The sequence below is a fragment of the Suricata suricatta genome, chromosome 12, assembly GCF_006229205.1.
Source record: "Suricata suricatta isolate VVHF042 chromosome 12, meerkat_22Aug2017_6uvM2_HiC, whole genome shotgun sequence".
NCBI classification, from domain to species: domain Eukaryota; kingdom Metazoa; phylum Chordata; class Mammalia; order Carnivora; family Herpestidae; genus Suricata; species Suricata suricatta.
The window spans coordinates 23815813-23835765 of NC_043711.1; the positions used below are offsets into that span (position 1 = coordinate 23815813).

Here is a 19953-nt window from a genome sequence, read left to right on the forward strand (position 1 = left end):
TTCCTTCTATTTCTATTTTTTGGAATAGTTTGAGAAGAATGGGTATGAGCTCTGCTTTAAATGTCTGGTAGAATTCCCCTGGGAAGCCATCTGGCCCTGGGCTTTTATTCGTTGGGAGATTTTTGATAACGGATTCGATTTCTTCACTGGTTATTGGTCTGTTCATGCTTTCTATCTCTTCCCATTTGAATTTTGGCAGTGCATGCGCATTTAGGAATTTGTCCATTTCTTCTGTGTTGTCCAGTTTGCTGGCATATAATTTTTCATAGTAATCTCTGATGATTGCTTGTATTTCTAATGGATTGGTTGTAATGCCTCTGCTTGCTTCTAAACACAACAGATTCTTCTTCTAATTCACTGAAGCTCTGCACACAGTGCCATGTCCAAGATTTTTGGCCACCTGCAATTTTAGTGCAATGCTGTCCAACAGAGAACAAAACCAAATCGTCCTACAAGCAGATCTCTTTCAATTAGGGAAGGAGGTGTGAGAGAACTTATTAATGTCACAAGCAACTGCTTATAATAATTTGTTCAAATGCCTATATCTCTTCCAGCTGCCTTCCTGGTGAAGAATAAAAGCTTCCTTTCAGATATAGCATTGAGATTTGCAATTGCAAGATTCAATATGAATAAATAAATGAACAAAATCCCAGGATGATGACCTTCTTAGAGGAACCTTGGAAAAGGAACTAAAGAGAAAACCAATGTTTATTCCAGGTCTCATGTATCAAGTACATACAGGAGGCAGGGCAATTTCAAAGATTCCCCCCCCCCCATCTTCTTAAGCAGTTGCTATCAAGCTTTAGTGTAAATTGGAGTCATCTGGAGGACTTGTTAAACCATTCATTGCTGAGCCCCACCTCAGAGTTTCCAATTCAGTAGGTCTGGAGTGGGTCCTCAAACTTTGGGTTTCTAACAAGTTCCCAAGTGATGCTGACGCTGCTTGTCTGAGGACCACACTTGGACAACCGCTGCCCTAAAGAACACCCGTTATGTCAAAGCCATAGCTGAGAAGATTTGTGCGGACTCTAATCTCTTTTATTTACTTCCATCAGGGTAATGATTAATAGCCAATGATGCCTTTAAGATTTTAGCATATGATTTGCAAATCCAGCCCTAGATATTTACAGTGTGAATCATTTTCCAACCTTCCAGAACTTCCAGGAATTTATGGACACCAAACCACACACTTCTGAAAGCCTTCCCTAAAAGGAAAGCTTAAGGGAAGCCCAAAGGATGTGAAGTAAAAACATTCAAAAATAAATTCAACAATTACTTCACAGAAGCACTATCAAACTTCGACATAACCAAAGGCCATATGAAATATACTAGAAATTGACCACACAACAAAATCTAAGTAATTCAGAGAAAAAGTAAGATGGCCCAACCAAACTGTGGACAATTTTTTTTAAATAATTTTTTAAATGTTTTATTTATTCTGAATACAGAGAGAGACAGATCATGAGAAGAGGTGGGGCAGAGAGAGAAGGAGACACATAACCAGAAGCAGGCTCCAGGCTCTGAGCTAGCTGTCAGCACAGAGCCTGACGCGGGGCTTGAACCCACGAACGTGAGATCTGACCTGAGCCGAAGCCGGAGGTTTAACCGACTGAGCCACCCAGGTGCCCCCCTAGACAATTTTTAAAAAATAAATCTTAGTACTTATTTTAAAAGCTATACCAAAATTGAGGACAACAGGAAAAACTTCAGTTAAAATTGTTCCAGATTATAAAATACAAATACACATTAATAATTATGTAACCTACTCAAAAATGATTTACACTCATAATTCAATGAATAAATATTTATTGAAAATATACTCTGGGAAAGGCACAAATGGAATGAAATATATTCCTCCTGGATTCAAAGATGTCCATGGCATGAGCTGACAAGTGTCATAACAGAAGAACAAACATAGTACTGAACACAGAGGAAAATCAGATCATTACAATGGGGAAATTAATTCTGAGGTGGGCCTGTAACAATGGAAAGGCATCCTAGGTAAAAGGATAGTAAACACCAAGTTCTAGAAGCAGAAATAGCTCAAGGAATATTGGGGAAAGTCTGTAAAATGTGCCAAAATTGGAAAATGCCCTTGGGATCATAGTGAATGGTGAGCCTATTAAAGTAAGGGTATGATCGTGTGAGACCCTTCAAAGATAGCCAAAGGTAGTAAGAGATTGGCCTTTGCATCACATTTAACCAAGGAGTAAATGAATAAAGCTTTATCCTATAAAGGAACCAGAACATCATTGTCAGAATGCAAAATGTAGACATAAATATAGTAATACCAGATATCAAGTATGAAAACTTTCTTCTTGAGGTTCACACAAAATGGTAGAACAGGTAACAATAGAAATCACATGTTTGCTGGCAAATATTCTTACTCTTTCCCCATAATCAGGCACTAGGCAGAAGTCAAGGAAGGGTCCCTAGGTGAGGCTGTATGGCTGCCTATGGGAACTTACTGCCAGAAACCAGCAAACTGCTCAACATCCTCCAATACCAGTAGGAAAAGCAATGATAACTTAAACACAGGCTTAAGAAATTAGTTTCAACCCAGAAAAACTAGGGTGTAGAGTTCCATGGCATATATCTTTGTCGCCACTTGTGTGGCCTCTTGTAGGTGACATGTCATCAGAGGTGAGACCCATGGATTCTGCGGCAACAGGATGAAAGAAATAGATGAGGTGGAAACAAACAAGCTTGTTTATAGAGGCCAATGTATAAAACAACTGAACCTGTTTGAAATTATTTATATACAAGGTTTATTCTAGTATCAAATAAACATAAAGGGCCAAGGGGAAAATATATTCTAACGAGGTTCTTAACGGGCCATCTTCAAGGCTGCCACATGGTCCAGGCTACCACTGCTCTTGCTCACCTTGAGACTACAATAGCCTTCTAGTGCGCAGTTTGCTTGGGTCAGCACCAGTTAATGTTGTCCCAGCAAGTATTAACAGCACTTCCTCTCACTCTTAGAAATGTCAGAGTTTGGATGAAGTATGGTCACTTTACTTTCATTTATCCTCCCCTCACTCTAATCCTTTCTCCATATCATAGGCAAAATGATACTATACTACCATAATGCTTGATTCCTTCCAGCTTAAAAACTGTCCTTGCCTTCCACTGTGTTGACATCCGAGGCCTACCCCGCTAGACTCCTTACTGTACCTTTCTATCCACATCAGAATTCTTTCGTTCCCCAAGAACACCAGAGATTTTTGCCTTGGATCCTCACACATGCTGTTCCTGCTACCAGGAACCCTCTTCTCCATTATCTCCATTTCCTTACTAATTCCCACTCAGTGTTTGGAGCTCAACCCAAAAATCACTTCCTCAGAAAAGCCCTCCCTGACTACCTATTCAGACTAAATATTTGTACTTCTATTTATAATACCATATGTATGACTAAATACTTACATATCTGGTTACTTAATGTCTGTCTCCATGGAATACAGATCTCTGAGGAAAGGGATTATAATGAGGTTTGCTCACCATTAAGTCCCCAAGTACCTAGAACAATAACCTCCAAATGCTACGTGCTTAATTAATACTATAGGATAGGGGAGCCTGGGTGGCTCAGTTCGTTGAGCATCCAACTTCGGCTCAGAACATGATCTCACAGTTTGTGAGTTCGAGTCCCACATGGGGCTCTGTGCTGACAGCTCCAGAGCCTGGAGCTGCTTCTGATTCTGCGTGTCCCTCTCTCTCTGTCCCTCCCCTGCTCATGATCTGTCTGTCTCTGTCTTTCAAAAATAAATAAATGTTTAAAAAAATTTTTTAATACTATAGGATTAATGAATTCATTTCTCAAATCACAAGCCACAATTACATGTGTGGGAAATAAAGCCATCATTTGTCAATAGCCTTCATTTTGTTTATTGGTATAGTAATTTATAATTTCCCATTGCTGCTACTACAAATTCCCACAAACACAATGTATTAAGAAAAAATACAAATTTTTTATACTATAGTTCTAGAGGCAGGAAGTCCAAAATGAACCTCATTGGTTAAAACAAGGAGTCAGCAGAACCACACTGTGTCTGAAGACTCTGAAATAGAATCCCTACCTTTGCCTTTTCCAGCTTCTAGAGGCTATCTGCATTCTTTGGCTCATGGGCACATTCTACCTTCAAAGCCAGCAATCATGTTACTCTGACCTTTTCTTCCATTATCCCAATTCCTTCTCTGATTCTAACTCTCCTCCATCCCTCTTTTACTTGTAAGTAAACTTGTGATTACAGTGGGCTCACTCAGATAATCCATGATAATCATCCCATCTCAAGATCCTTATTTAATCCCACCTGCAAGATCTTTTTACCATATAAGGCAACACAGTCACAGATTTCATGGAATAGGATATCTACATCTTGCCATTACCTGGCCTACAATTGGCTTTAAATGTACGTTGTTCCTTATAGGAATATTAATAACAACAACAGTATTAGGGATGAGATTCTATTACAGTTACATCTTAGAGAGTCATTAGGAAAACTCATCTATAAACTTTTTAATGTTTATTCATTTGAGTGAGAGAGAGACAGAGAGAGTGGGAGACACAGAATCCAAAGCAGGCTCCAGGCTCTGAGCTATCAGCACAGAGCCCAACACGGGACTCCAACTCATGACCTGTGAGATCAGAACCTGAGCCAAAGTCAGATGCTTAATCAACTAAGTCACCCAGGCACCACTGAAAAATCATTTATAGACAAAGCAAAGAGTAGCAGCATGAAAATAAACACAATTCACTCTTGTCTTGGAAATTTTTCTTATGTACCAAACATCTCAGATGATTAACTCAATGGAAAGAAACTACCGTTAGAGCCAAATGTCGAATATAGGAAAATGGCATATACAACCAAAGATGATACCTCCTTTAAGTGGGCTTTTTTATAAACTCAGTTGGATAACTGAATAGCAGATAATTTCATTCAGTTATACTTCCTAATTTTTATACCAATACTCCAAAAATGCAATTCCATGAGATAGACTATTACTAATGTCAAAGGTGTTGACCCATGGGTCTTAATTTTGGGACCCTGAACCCTGGAATTTCTAGAATACTGAGACACTTTGAGGTATGAAGACAGAATAGTTTCAGGTGGGTTATGGACATCGTGACACATAGCAGCAGCAGCATTTTTTCATACAGTCTTAAAAACAATTGATTCTTCCTGTTGTCCTTTAGAGTTTACAGCAGAATAAGTATTTTCACAAAGAGCTTTCCCTATCCAGAATCCTTTGGTCTATGCCACCACTCCCCCTTCTCAAGGAACAAGGCATACTCAAGCCACATCCTGTGTTCCTCTAAGATCTGGTCTCTTTCCTTAAACCTACCACCATGTAGTAAGTTATATCCAGAAGTCTTTCTCCCATCTGGGCAATTGCTTTATCCATGCAGAGAAGCAAGGTGGATTTCATCCATAGACCATACTCCCTACCTTTCTTTCTTAGGTTTGGCTCCCCCAATACCACCACCAACTTTTAATTTATTTTTACCTTACATATCCACAGATCATTCAACAAATATCACTGAGTGCCTCAATACCAGAGTACTGAGTCATAAGAGTAAACAAGACAGGTATGACCCCTGTCTACATAGGGCTTACAGTCTCCAGGGGAGACAAAATTAAACAAAAATTATACTAACAGTTGTAATAATAATACTTGCCAAGGAGAAACCACAGAAATGACGAAATAGCTACACACAAATAAAATCTCACCAAAAATTTTAGACAGTTGCCAACCTTTTTTTAAATAAGGAAATTTCACAATAGAACAAGGATTTTCTCTTATGCTTCTTAAAAATTAGCTAGAACTGAGCAGCATCTGTCCTTTTCTGATAAGGCACTTGGCTTCTGGTTTTCCACAGTCTTCAGTATTCCTTTCTATATCTTTGACACTGAGCCCAAGTTCAAGTCACTGTTGATCATCATATTTATGCTGCTTATTTTCCTATAGGCCTGCCTGCGCTAGTCTACTAGAGTAGCCACTAGCCACATGGAATTATTTAAATTTAAATTAATTAAAAACTAAATAATAACTACAAGTCCAGGTCTTCAGTTGCACTAGCCACTGTACTCAAAAGCCATATGTGGCTAGTAGTTACCATAATAAACCAGGCAGATATAGAATGCTCACATCATCACAGAAGATTCTATCAACAGTCCATTTCATCCATGACTCCTACAGGCATACTAGTTTGCAGGCCCTACAATAGGATGATATGAAATTACTTAAAGAAGAGAACCATACATAATCTAAGAATTCAAGGTAAGCTCCCCAGTGGAAGTGACCACAAAGCTGGGAACTGAAAAATATGCCAACATTAGTTGACGGAAGGTAGTTGGAGGAAAAATGATCTAAGCAGAAAGAATAATATATAAGGAAATGTAAGGTGGGAATTTATCCTTACAGAAACTTTTCCGATTATCTCAGCTCACTACATGGCTCCTTACTAAAAAATATCCTTGGTTAGTACATGTCTAAGCAATAGAGGGCCACATAAAAATTTGGAGCTTCAGGTAACATTGCCATATTTCCCCCCAAGTAACACTTGAGAAACCATCTCCACTTGAAGAGCCCATACCCAGAAAATCAAATTTTCTTCCTCTCCATTTCAGGATGATAGTTTCCAATCCTGAAACTATCAAGGCCGTAAATGTGAAGGCCATTTGCTGAGCAGCCCGTTGCCAGGGAACAGCAAATGCTTTTTGCACTCTAATGCTTTTCTGCTCAAAAGGACAGTGACTTCTCCATGGAGGAAGGCATTTTCAATTTTTCTTAGAATTTGCATCTTGCATTTTTTTTAAGAATCTACATTATGAAAATGATACGCTTTGGGCGTTTTTTCAGATATCACACTGCTGAAACCCAAGCTTTTGCCAACAGCTTCTCAAGTGCTAGAGTCTATTTATTATTTGAGGCATTTCTGGACCCTTGGTGGTAAGAAGCATATTGCTCTTTCCACTGAGGGAGATTTTGCCTTTCTCATTCCATGCAACCAAACTCTACTAAATAACGACTTCCAAAGTTTCATTAGGTCTTTGGGAATAGGGAGAAAAACAGATGATTAAGCACTGTCCTAAAAAGCTTGCAGCCCAGTAGTAAAGCCAAACAAGTAAACAAGCATAATCCCTCCAAACAATGCATGATACAGGTGTTAAGTGAACCAACAAACATGTTGGTAAAAACAGGAAAGCAAGTCAATGTATGAAACAGATGAACCATCTCTCAGACAGGTCTCCTCCTGTCCGCTCAGCACATCCAGGTGCAGTTTATCTGAGGCAAAAACAAACCCGACCTGTCACTCCCCAGCCTAAGCCCTTCTGCCCACTCACCTCTCCCAGATCCTTGAGACCAACAGGACTTAAGATTTTACTCCCCTCAACAGATTCCCAAACTCACAGAATACCTGCCTGTGCCTAACGCTACATTTCCTACTTCATTAACCTGGTATTTTCCCAGCGTCAGTGGGGATCTCCATCACCCCACCAGATGACGGCATCACCCTTCCTGGTCTCCACATGTGTTTATTGCAAGAAGAAATATAAAATCCTCCACACTCAAGCCCTTCCATTTGGCCTAATAGTTGCTTGTACTTTCATCTTTACTGTGAAGCAACCTTGTTAAAAAATTTATTTTTCAGGTGCCACCACGAATAAATCAGTCTTTTGATCAAGGAGAAAGCATACGTGAAATTGAGAAAGGACATGTTTTCCTTTTTCTGGGAAGGTTTTGGGGATGTCAGTCACTGTAAAAATATTTTCTTGGGAATGCCGTCCACATCTGCAACCTGTTCCTGTAAAGTCTATACAGAAATCCGTTTCAGTATATACCTCTGCTCCATGATAAGCAATCTTTCCTGGAAAACGCCAACCACAGCCTCCTCAGCTGAAATATAAAGTCATACTGCTATTTTTTCCTTCTATGACAGGACAGAAGGAAGTGATTCACACACCTGAATTCTCTGAAACGGAAAATATCTCACAAGAGAGTGTTTTGATAGCCTTTCTTTCTTTCAAGTCACGATATACATGTGAGTTTTTAAGGGTTCCTTATCCAACAGAGAAAGACAACTTAAGATGGGATAATGATAATGTGAATAATACATTATTGAAATTATTTCTATTTTTCCCTTTTTTGTACTTTATCAGAATGTTTGTAAGTCATTAATGTAGATGAAACAAATCTGTAGTTTCTGAAGATCATGATGCCTGCACCACTACTTAGGTGTTTAATGTCCAGGCCCCTTGACCTTTCTTAGACCTAGGCCAGAAGGACTTTTCCTGGGTCACAAACTGTAGAGGGCTCCACAGAGGACAAACTCCACAATGCAGTTTCTTTTTTTTTTCAATCCTATAAGGAAGTTTTGTTTGTTTTTTTTAATTTGGTAACTACCCAAGCCTATAGAGACTCCTTACCTGAACTTGGCCCCCAAGACACAAGATACTGAGTTGAAAGACCATGAAAGGATGAACCACAGCCTCTGCCCTTGGAAATCAAGGACAAGATAAATGTCTCCCAGATAACTGTTCCATTCCTTCTCCTTGCTCAGAGAGGCATCCCTAGAAGGCCTGAGTCAGACAAGTGAGGCCTGGAGGTGGAAAAGCTGCCCAACACCTCCCCCTGGAGAGTCTGAGCAGGTCATCCCCATTTGGGGCTCAGTGGTTTCTAAGTCCAAGTGGGACTTAGACCTAAGTCCACTCTCACCCAGTCTTGCTCTAGCAGATCCATGGCACAGGCCCTGAACAGACTGAAGTTCCCGTTGCCTCCAGGCACTAGGCCACAGCCCTAGGGCAGAAGGCAGGCATAGCTTGATTAGACCTTTTGTATATTTAGATATTTGGTCTGTGAGTCTCTCTTAACACTTGCCCTAGCCCCTCAAATAGTAGGAGCAGCCTGACTCTGGTTTCTATCTAAAAATAAGAGGACTCAATTAAATTGCTTTACAGTTGGGGCCTGCTCTAAAAAGTCATTATATTTTTCACTTAAGTACCTTAAGGTAAAGCAGGATAAAAAATGCAATTCAAGATGTCAGAAAAAAATAATATAATTTATTTTTCCAGAGTTATTTCAAGAAGGAATCTTTGAATGAATTGCAGCTTCTGGCTTGCCCTTTCCTACCTCTCAGGTTGCACACCCTACGAAAAGAATGTCATTAAGTAAAACTACAGTTTGAAATGCCTTGGAATACACACACACACACACACACACACACACACACACACACACACACAAATACCACACTGTAAAATTCTCCCAATTTGCAATTAGTATTTAACCACCTTCTTGCACTGAAGACCTTTTCTAAAATACACAAGAGGAAAAAACTATGTAGAGATTACTTCAAGACTTAGCAATCAAACAAAAACTAAAAGAGGACAAATGAACAAAAGCCATGCCTATAGGAGACTACAAACACTGAAGAGTATTTACTATTATTACTGAGGAGGATTAACTTAGAAATATTTACAGATGTCAGTGGTGAAATACTAATCTGAATTTTAATTTTTTCTGATTTTTTTACACTAATTACAAAGACAGATGTGCTTACTATGAACACTGCCTAAACTATAAGCATAGTATAAGAAACAGCTTTCCTTCTGATAGGGGGCATAAATAATGTTTCTATATTATGTCGTGGTCCTATATATCACGAAACTGGTTGAAATGTATCTCTGGCTACCGTAAATCATAAATACAGTTAAGTGGAACCTCCTCTTCGAATGTAGAAAACAAGCATATAGCAGTAAAATCCAGAGGTACACATGATTTGAGTGTGAGTTTCTTCATAGTCCATTTTAATTGATTTACACAGACAGGAAAGAGGGAAACATTAAACCTTTTACAAACCTTCCCAAGCTCTCCTAATTAGGCCAGTCCTGCATAAAGAACTTCGTAGTTTAAGAGAATCTGAGAGCAATGAAATAAAAATGAGATAAATTGGGGGAAATACATTTATTGCAACACCTGTTCTCAAATTCTGTGCTCCTAACAAAGGGAATGTTATAGGTAATAGACACAGTGGGCTATGAGAAAGTTACTCACTAGACCACAGAATGGTATTTCTGAAATTGTTGTGCATATTTTACCTTTCTGAAGGGAAAATTATCAAAGTCAAAATGATCAAAGAGCACAGGAAAGAAAAGCTGTGCTTTGACATGAGAAGTTTATTTAACAGAACATTAAATGAGACACGTGAAGTAAAGAATCTCTTTCACAACTTGTAGTATTAGTTAAACAAAAAAACATTTCCAATCTTTACCTAAAATGTTCTTAGAATCTTCATGTCTAATAGGTTGCTAAGTAAATGTAAAATTAAAAATCAAAATATCTAAAGCAAATGGCCCTGTTTTAGAAGACACTGAAGGCAGTGCTAAAACAGCTCCCATATTTCTTCTGAATCTAAGCCCCAACAGTTATGATATATCTTAATTTATATCTTCAGAGAAAGGAAAATCGTGTAATAATACCTTCAACTGGGAAATACATCCCAATTTCAGAGATGCTAAAATGTGTAAAGCAAGTCATTAAAATATATGGACTCAACTAAATATAAGTCCAACTCTTAAATTTAAAAAATCAGAATTAACATTTCTATATAATGACCACTTAGCAGATATTTGTAAAATACATGAAAAATATGAATAACTTCACAACTTCCTTGATAGGAAAGTGAAATGAAGAACAGTTCTATACATGCAATCACAGAGACAGATAAGCCTCCTTCATCAAGCCTCCCCTGCCCACTACTCTGGCCCAGCCTTCTCTCCTACCTCACTTCCTACAATGTTGACAGTAAAAAGCACACACATTCTAACAATTACTTTTATATGCATACACAACCCACATATATACACACCCATACTCTAGAGCAGGAGTCAGCAAACTGTGACACACAGGCTAAACCAGGCCACCAGTTTTGTTAATAAAGTTTTATTTGAGCACAGTCATATTCACTTATTTACGTATTGTCTGTGGCTGCTACAACAGTACAATGGCAGAATTGAATACCTGCAAAAGACTGAATGGCCTGCAAAGCCTAAAATATTTATTGGCTTTTACTTTTACATTTACTAAGCAATTAAATCATCCTTTAAGAAAAAGTCTGCTTAGGCATGACTACTACGGCATAAGGCCCCAAGAAGACAGGGGCTGTATTATAAAATGGTCTTACTCTCCCAGTGCCTCTGGCACCAAGTGAAAAGCAGTTGATGTACGCTTAGTGGCAGAGGTTTTAGAAATCTAAGAGCAGCATACCTCTAAATCAAGCTGAACAGTCTTCTAAAGGCTAATTTCCATTTCTAGAGGAAGTTCTTTGCCCTCCATTTTACCTTTTTTTTTTTAACAAGTTAAGATCTAGTCTATAAATCAGTCCCACAGTAGCTATATGACACTGATAAAGTTCATTAAACAGACACTTTGAGGACCATCAATTGCCTTTCACATAAAAATACATGATAAAGAAGCACTAATCACCTAACAGTAATTCAAGGCATCAATCATTTTCCAGACATCTCTTGAGCATGCTCTCCGTGCTACTCTAGATAAGGAGTTACCAAATAGAATTAGACACAGCTCCTACCCCTCAGGGAGCTAACAGTCTAGGAGACTTCATCTCCTTAGACTTCTTTTAAAGTAAACACGTTGTAAATAGCATAATAGCAAAGAGAAGGTCAAGTTGATGACCACAGGAAGACCCACAGAGTTATTCAATCAGGACTTGGGTACTTTGTACAAAAACCTTGTAGCAGATAGAAGGATGTACAGTCATGGCTTCTTACCTGGGGCTGTATACAATACAGGGGACAAGGGCTTTGCTTTGACCAGATCTAACACAAGGCAAATGGAGAAGAACACAGTCCTTTGGGTCTCTCAAGAGGGAGAGATTAATTCTGATAGAACTGGGGTTGAAAAAGAAGTAAGAGAAGATCTTGTGAAGAAGATTTTTGGTAAATTTTAAAGAAGAAGGTAATTATTTCCGTAAGAAAATTTTTGGGGATAATGGAGGAATAAAGGCACAAAGATCAGGAGGCACAATACCTAGTTGGTCTGTGCTTGGTCTACAAAGAAAGCTATTATTATGTATTAATCAAATGTTTATTTATTGAGTGCTTATTCTGTGCTAAGCAATAGTCTAGGAGCAACAACTTCTCTTAAGAGGCAAAAACAACTGCCTCTAAAGTTGACTTCATATTATCATAACTCTGGTTTAAGGAGAGCACAGGGTGGGATGAAGAATACGGTGGCAGACAAAGCCCAACAGATAGGTTGGAGACCACTGTGAAGAACCTGAGGATACTGGGTCAAAGAGGTAGGATTCTATCTTTATAAATATAGTATTTTTAAATCTTTATATAATAAATTAAATATGTGTTTAATACATTATAAGTTATTTATATGTTCTAGGGCACTAGAGATCATTCTGACGCTAAACTAGTCTTCAAAATCAGTTGTATTCATAGCAAAGCACATAGCAGAATGTGAGTTCATCTCATAAGAAATATGCCACTACTCATTCTTGTTTGAATTTTATCATTTTGAGATATACAGAAGGGACCCAGGATATGTTAGTACACAGCCAATGTACTGCTGGCTATGAATTAGAGGTTATTTCCAAATGATCTTAATTTAATACTCTACATAACGTGCCAGCCATATATTCACATGTGTGTGCCTGTGTGTGTTGATGAACACATTACCTTTAGTTTTATCTTAAAAGTAAAATAGTTCCTCCACTACCTGCATGCCTCTTTATAAGACAGTTCCAGAAGTGGAAGAAATCACATGGCTTTTAGCAGCTTAATCCCTTAATAGTGTTCCCGTGACTTTCTCAAACTTATTTCACCACTGTCTCATGTCCTACTTCCTGAAAGAAAATTTCCCTTACTTTTCCTGAATGCTCATTCTTCCTGGTCATCACAGTAAGTCTATTCCCTAGATTCTTAAATGAAATTATTTATCTTCATGAATCACCAGGATAATTTAATATTTCAACTTTTCTTGGCGAATTTATCATCACTTACTTGTGCTTATTAGGCACTGTATTAGTGTTTCCCAACCTTGACACTATTGACATTGGAGGTCAAATAATTCAGCATTGTGCAAAGGCTGCCCTGTGTATTGTAGGATGTTTAGCAGCATCCCTGGCCTTTACCCCCAAGATGCCAGTAGTGCAACGCACGGGTGCACACACCCCCACTGTGATAACCAAAACTGTCTCCAGTCATTGCCAAATGTCTCCTGGGAGGCAGAATCATCCCCTGTTAATAGCCACTGCTTTAAATAATTTGTTAGTTCCATTTTATATTAACACTAAGAGGTAATATGTATGCAGGTTTATAATCGCCATCCACTACCCCAATCGTGTTTATAAGCTAACTCACTCAATCCTCACAGTACCGCATTTTAAAGATGAGGAAATACTCAGAGAAGAAAAGCGGCTTGTCTCTGGCCACACTAAGTGGTAGAACCTCTTATTGAACCTGAGTCCACTGACATCAGACCCTTAGATCTAAACTATTGCACTGTTTTGCCTTTCTTGAAATGCAGAAAATTGACAGCAGTAGACCAGGTACAGTATCTCTCCATCTTCCCTATTTTGTGACCCAGAGCCATCCAGGAGACATCGCACATTTAAGGACACATCATTTGCACAGCAGGAGCTCTTGCATCTTTCCAGGAATAACATTCAGGGACACCTGGTATGGCTCTGACATGGACCAATCCCATGCACCTGGATCATGACCAACCCATATGAAAATGACCAGCTATTATCTACAGGCCCTACATTTTCCTCAACTGAAGTTCTGTTTACCCCAAGCAGGCACTGCTTGGTCAAAACATGCATTTATAGAGCACATGCAAGGTACAGAGCACTAAAAAAATAGGCATAAGTACTTTTTAAAAAGGAAGAGAGGAGATCCTTGCTTTAAGAAATTTGAAATATCATGAATGAGGCGAAACATCCAGCTACAAAGTAACATCATAGCACATCACACAGCAATAACTAATTTCAACTAAAGGTGAGAAAATCTCAGGCTGACTACATCAAAAGTTAGAATGACAGAATATTTTTCTTGAAAACATTTTTTTAAATTTCTTTTTATGTTTTTTATTTATTTTTGAGAGACAGGGAGAGACAGCACGAGCAGGGGACGGTCAGAGAGAGAGGGAGATATAGAATCTGAAGCAGGCTCCAGGCTCTGAGCTAGCTGTCAGCACAGAGCCCAACGCGGGGCTCGAACCCACGAACCGTGAGATCATGACGTGAGCTGAAGCCGGACGCTTAACCGACTGAGCAACGCAGGTGCCCCTTGAAAACATTTTTTAAAGCAAATAATCAGGTTAATAAAATGTGGTAGATGAAGACTATTAAGAAATCTATTTAACAGATATTAAAATGACATGAAATTCACCTATTCATTTGTTTATAATGAATACAGTTTTTGATTACACATGAAAGCTGTTGTGCTTTCACAGGATAAACATTTCCCTTATGCTCCAGTGTCATCTATTAATTCACATAGCAAATCCTTTGCAAAGACAAACTTTTGCTCAGCCCATACAAACTGGTAAAAATTTTAAATGAGTGGGTTATGGATTAATTAAACTTTTACATGAGAAATAATTGACCTCACAACTACTAAAGCTGATCAGGAATGGGGGGGTGGTTTCTGCAAAATCATCTGGGCCTCATTTCCAGTGATTTTGATTTAATTGATCTGGGTGGGTCTTGCATGTCAGCATTTTTAAGCTCCTTGGCTTGTTCTAATAAGCCCCAGGGCCGAGAACAACTAACTGGGTTAAAGGAATGTCAGTGCGAAGAAGGAATCAGGAAACACTAGGCACAATGTGTGCAGACTGTAGGCTCTTTCTCCCCATGTCTATCAGCGCTTATACCTTATACTCTGTGATCTTGAGCTAGTTACTTCGTCTCTCTGATCTTTGGCTTCTTCATCTGTAAAATAAAGGTGTTCAGTGGAGTAAATGAGAAAACTCATGTAAAGAGCTTAGCATGCTGCCTGAAAGCACTCAGTATATTTTAGAAATTATTGCAGGCTTTCCAGAAGAGTTGACTTTTGAGTTGTGTATTGGTCTTTATGATAAAAAATAAGCTTACGTGACTCTAGGAATGCACTTGTTCTCGCCAATTAATTTCTTTCAAAAGAGATTCACAGAATTCAATGCTATGCCTTGTGGACTCTCCGTTTATAATTAGCATGCAAGTTGAAGATCAAACTTCGTATTTCCCCTTCAGGCATCCAGAATCCGAATGATGTGTTGCTCTTTGCCTCTTGAATCTTTGAGTTCCCGGATCTACTCACGACATCCCTCCCATCCGTTACAATTACAGAAATATCTGTACCACCTCCAACTGCTAAGACAAAGATATGTTCTCATCTACATGCTCCCTTGCAATAACTAATCCTGCAAACACAATAAAATAAGTTCTAGGCAGGGCTGAATTTTTACAGTATTAGTTATAAACCCTAAAATAATTTATAATGGAAATTATGAGATGTCCTTCACTATAAAGGATATTGGTCCTAGGCCCAATGACAGAACATGTGTTCACAGGCGCACATAACTGTATGTACGCAATACACATAAACAGAAAAGGGTTCTGTTCACTTAACTCAAATTTATTCAGAACAGTTTTATGTTATTTATTTTCATGAGTTTTAGACAAGATCTTTTTTAGCACATTACAGAGGCCTGGAGGGGCTTTCTGCATAAAAGACAAAGCCAAGCACTGTTAATGCAAAGTATAGTAACTCAGTGTTTTGAGAAACATGGCCAAACATATTTGAATATGAAGCCATCAGGCCAAGAAATCTTAGTGTCTAGAGCTGAGAATAAAATTGGCAGTTGAATTCTCATTATCAGAGATTTCTTGCTACCTTGTGGCCACTTGGCCCAGCCTATCTCAACCTTGCAAAGATCCATATGCACATTCCACAAAATATTTGGACAAGAATATTTCATATCTTTCATGTGGGGGTAAAATATAAGACGTGAAAAAATGCCATAGAAAGAGCATCTATGCCCTTCAGGTTGCTATGAAGATTAAATGAGCTAATACGTGTAAAATGTTCGGCACAGTGCATAGACCAATAAGTTCTCAATACATACCGACTAGATTATCATTATCTGTTTTATCTGACATTTCCATTATAAACCACACTCACAAAATCTGTATCAAATTTCTCAAACAAATGCTCTAACAAAATAAGAGTGCAACACACAAACTATGCTAAAAATCCAAAGCCCAAAGATAACTTAAAAACTAGGGCCTGTGCCATGCTGAACATTGTGGACGAAAAAGCTAAGACAAAACACAAAACATGAAGCAACCGATGGTAGCAAATATGATAGTAATGCTAAGAAAATCACAATTCAGACAACTTACCTTTAGGAAGTATAAGAAGTTTAATGTCTTCAGGGTGCTATATGGGGTTCAGAAAGAATCTTTCACTGGAATAAGACCTAAGAGGCCTTACAAAGATTCCGCCTTCAAAAAGTTCCGTTGAAAGAGAGAGATGAGACTCTAGTCACAGAGTTTGGATTGTCACCTCCACTCCCAATATACACACATATTTCAGGTAATTCAGGAAGCTGTTCAGGAAGCCTCCTCATTATACTTTTAAAAGCTCCCTTTCCATCATTAAAAAGGCACACATTTCTAATAGGTAAACATCCTTCAGTTGAACAAACTCGAAGCATGACTATTCCTAAGTAAAGTTGCCTTCATTTTCCAAAACTCCTGGGCATACTTAAACCAACGTGTGAAATTCCATGAACTCAGGGAAGGGGTGGGGGGGATGTTAATGTGCTTAAGCTTACAACAGTGAGACCCAGTGAAAGACAGACTAACTGACTAACCCATAGACCAGCAGAATCTTAATGCCTAATAGCAAATTATTTTTAATAAAGAACCAATCAAAAATTTACTAGAACATGAAGGAGACTTTAAGAGACCACTTACCACAGCTTGCCTAGAGAGCCAGACCTTCTGATGATGGACTGCCATCTCAATACAATAATATTTCAGTGATCTCTAACAAAACATACACATGTGTTGCAGCTGAAGACATTTTTTTACCTATCATAGAAACTAAAGAAAGTTTCCAACTGCCACCAGATTCCCTGAAAGCCTCACAGTTCAATATTTCAAGGTGATCAGTAAAACAACCCAAATGTTCAACTAAACTTTGTCTGGCTAAAGTCTGACTTAAAATTTGAAAAAATAAGACATATCAGTATTCAAATCATATTTTTTTACCAAGTTATTTGCTCTAGTGAGAAAAAATTTCATATTTCAGTCTTGGTGGTTATTTATCCCTACAGTTGACACAGTGTTCTATTTTAAATAATTTGTAAAATGTTACCAGAATGGCCTTAAATCAATTTCATATCTGATCTGCACTCTCCTGGTATATAGGGAAAGCAATGTCCAAAAACGTCTAAAGAAAAACTAGTCAAAAATAAAAAGTAAATCTCATTCAAGGGTGCCATCTAGTGGGAAAATCAGGTGGCTGTCATGTTGCTAAGCAACCTTTGGATGACCTGGTTAAAACCCCAGAATCTTGGAGCTTGAAAAAAACTTAGTTCAGTGTTTCCCAAAATACGTTCCTTGCTAACAGAGTTCTGTCATCAAATACATTTAAGTCATGCTGGGTGAAACACTGGACAATATGTCTTTACTACAGAATATCTCACAGCCTAGAATATGCTCACTCACATACACTGGCAATCTCCAAAGAGGGATATGGCATTCCTCACATGTATTGGATCAGGGAAACTCTTTATTTGTGGATGCCTCTGAACTCCTCACAGAACACTGGAATTTCTCCAAACAATGTTTAGGAAATGCTGATCTAATCCAACTCCTGCCTCCACAGTTTTACACATGAGGTTTCCAACAATTTAAGTAACTTGTCCTTGTTCCCAGGACTGCCTATAGCCTATCAAGCCTACAGGTCTGTCTTTGAAACCTGAGGGGTAAGCAGAAGTAAACTGAAGGAGGTGGGCTGCAGGACACTTTCCTCTGCCCCTCTCCTCTAGCATTAAAACTCTATTGTGGAAGGTCTGGAGGCTTTAAGTGCCTATTAGTCTAGAAGAATACCCTATTGCACTTAGACAATACTAAATACTGACTTAAAAACCTAAAATAATGTTCTCCTTTCACGTTCTGATGGTTGTTATTTTTTAAATCAGGCTATGGATTGATCTTAATGTTATATATCAGCATGGGCAGTAGTCATCTTTATAAATTTTATTATTTTTAAAGTTACATTTTTGTAGAAGCAATTTAAGAGTGTGTAAAAGTTATGTCTGATATCTCCCATATATCTCCCATTTGACAATAAGCCTAAGGACAACCGTAATACCTAGTAGTGATGGTGGGGATCAAAAGAATTATAGGCTAAAAACATAAGCTCAAAGAAAGGCAGGCCTTACATACTTCCCATCCCCCAAATATGGCAAAAAATTATATAGGATAATAACAATGGGATTACAAAAGCATCTTTCCAAGGCTTTTTGCTACAAATTATCCTGAAATAACTAAAATATATTTTCATTTGTAAATAAATTTAAAATTTCAACAACGGGGGCCCCAGGTGGTTCAGTCGGTTAAGCGTCCAACTTCAGCTCAGGTCATGATCTTGGGGTCCTTGGGTTCTAGCCCCGTGTCAAGCTCTGTGCTGACAACTCAGAGCCTGAAGCCTGCTTCGGGTTCTGTGTTTCCCTCTCTCTCTGCCCCTCCCCTGCTCATGCTCAGTCTCTGTCTCTCTCAAAAATAAAGTTTAAAAAATTTTTTTTATTTCAACAACAAAAACTAATTATGAGTGCTGTGTTTATGGGCCTCCCAAGGAACCTGTGAAGTGTCAGCCTCATGGCTCCTTTCTGAGTACTCTGTTCACCAGTTTCAGTGTTTGTCACTGCTATACTTATAAGCTGGTTATTCTAAGAAGGAACTATGTGTTCACAAGCTCTAACTCCACAGCCTATTCCCTTCCTTCAATACTGAAATAATGGGATAATGATAACTTGAATGAAGATTAATCGTAAGTAATAAAGTACCTTGTTTGTACTTTGTAAATCATTTTAGTGGTTATATAACATCATTGCTAGTTTTATATTTGGAAATTATTACGTTTTACCTTATTTAAATGTTTTCTCTTATTTAAAAAAAAACTTGTTTTCTCCTATTTTAAAAGAGGGGAAATTGCTCTCAATATCTTTGGGCATAAAACTTTTTTTTCTGTACTAAAAATTATCTCTAAAGGATAGATACTAGAGGTAGAATTACAGAACCAAAGCATAAGACTCATTTATATTGACAAGCTTTTCCCCCAATATGGCTGTCCTAATAATTTACACCAAATATGAGACTCTTATCCCTCAGTTGTAAATGGAAGGCTTGACGGATAAATGTAGGTGTGCAGGCCACTCTCAGTATGGTCCCGGTCGAACATGCACAGCATTTGGAAGGCTCAGGGAATGCTCACTTGTTTGCATACACACTCAAACTTTAATGTAAAGAAACTTCTCCCATACATGAAACTCAAATTCTAGAGAGTCCCAAAACTCCAAAACCGTAAGTTTTCAAAAAGACTTATAACCCCAGAAGGTGAAAAACAGCTCTCAATTAGGACACCAACCTCAAGGTGCTAACCAGAGATCTAACACCTATATACAGAATTGGTATTTTTAATCAGATTAACAGAAACCCGCATGCAAAGTGGAAATAAACAAAAGTACTATCGGGTTGGACAGGTTGGGAAGGGCCTGGTGCCCAAACTTGAAATTGGCACTACTTTGCACCAGAGAACAAGCTATAATTTCTTTACATCTCCCTGGAAGACTGTCTACTTTTCTTCTGTTCATGGATTACAGCAACATGAGATGGAAAGCAACTCTAAGAGGTATGAAATGATATGA

General features: G+C 38.3%; 1 protein-coding gene across 1 annotated transcript in view; it reads right to left on the minus strand.

Annotated features, from left to right (window-relative positions):
• Nucleotides 1-19953, minus strand: part of ERC2 (ELKS/RAB6-interacting/CAST family member 2) — a 916748-nt gene that overhangs the window by 696962 nt on the left and 199833 nt on the right. The gene's annotated exons all lie outside the window — the stretch shown is intronic.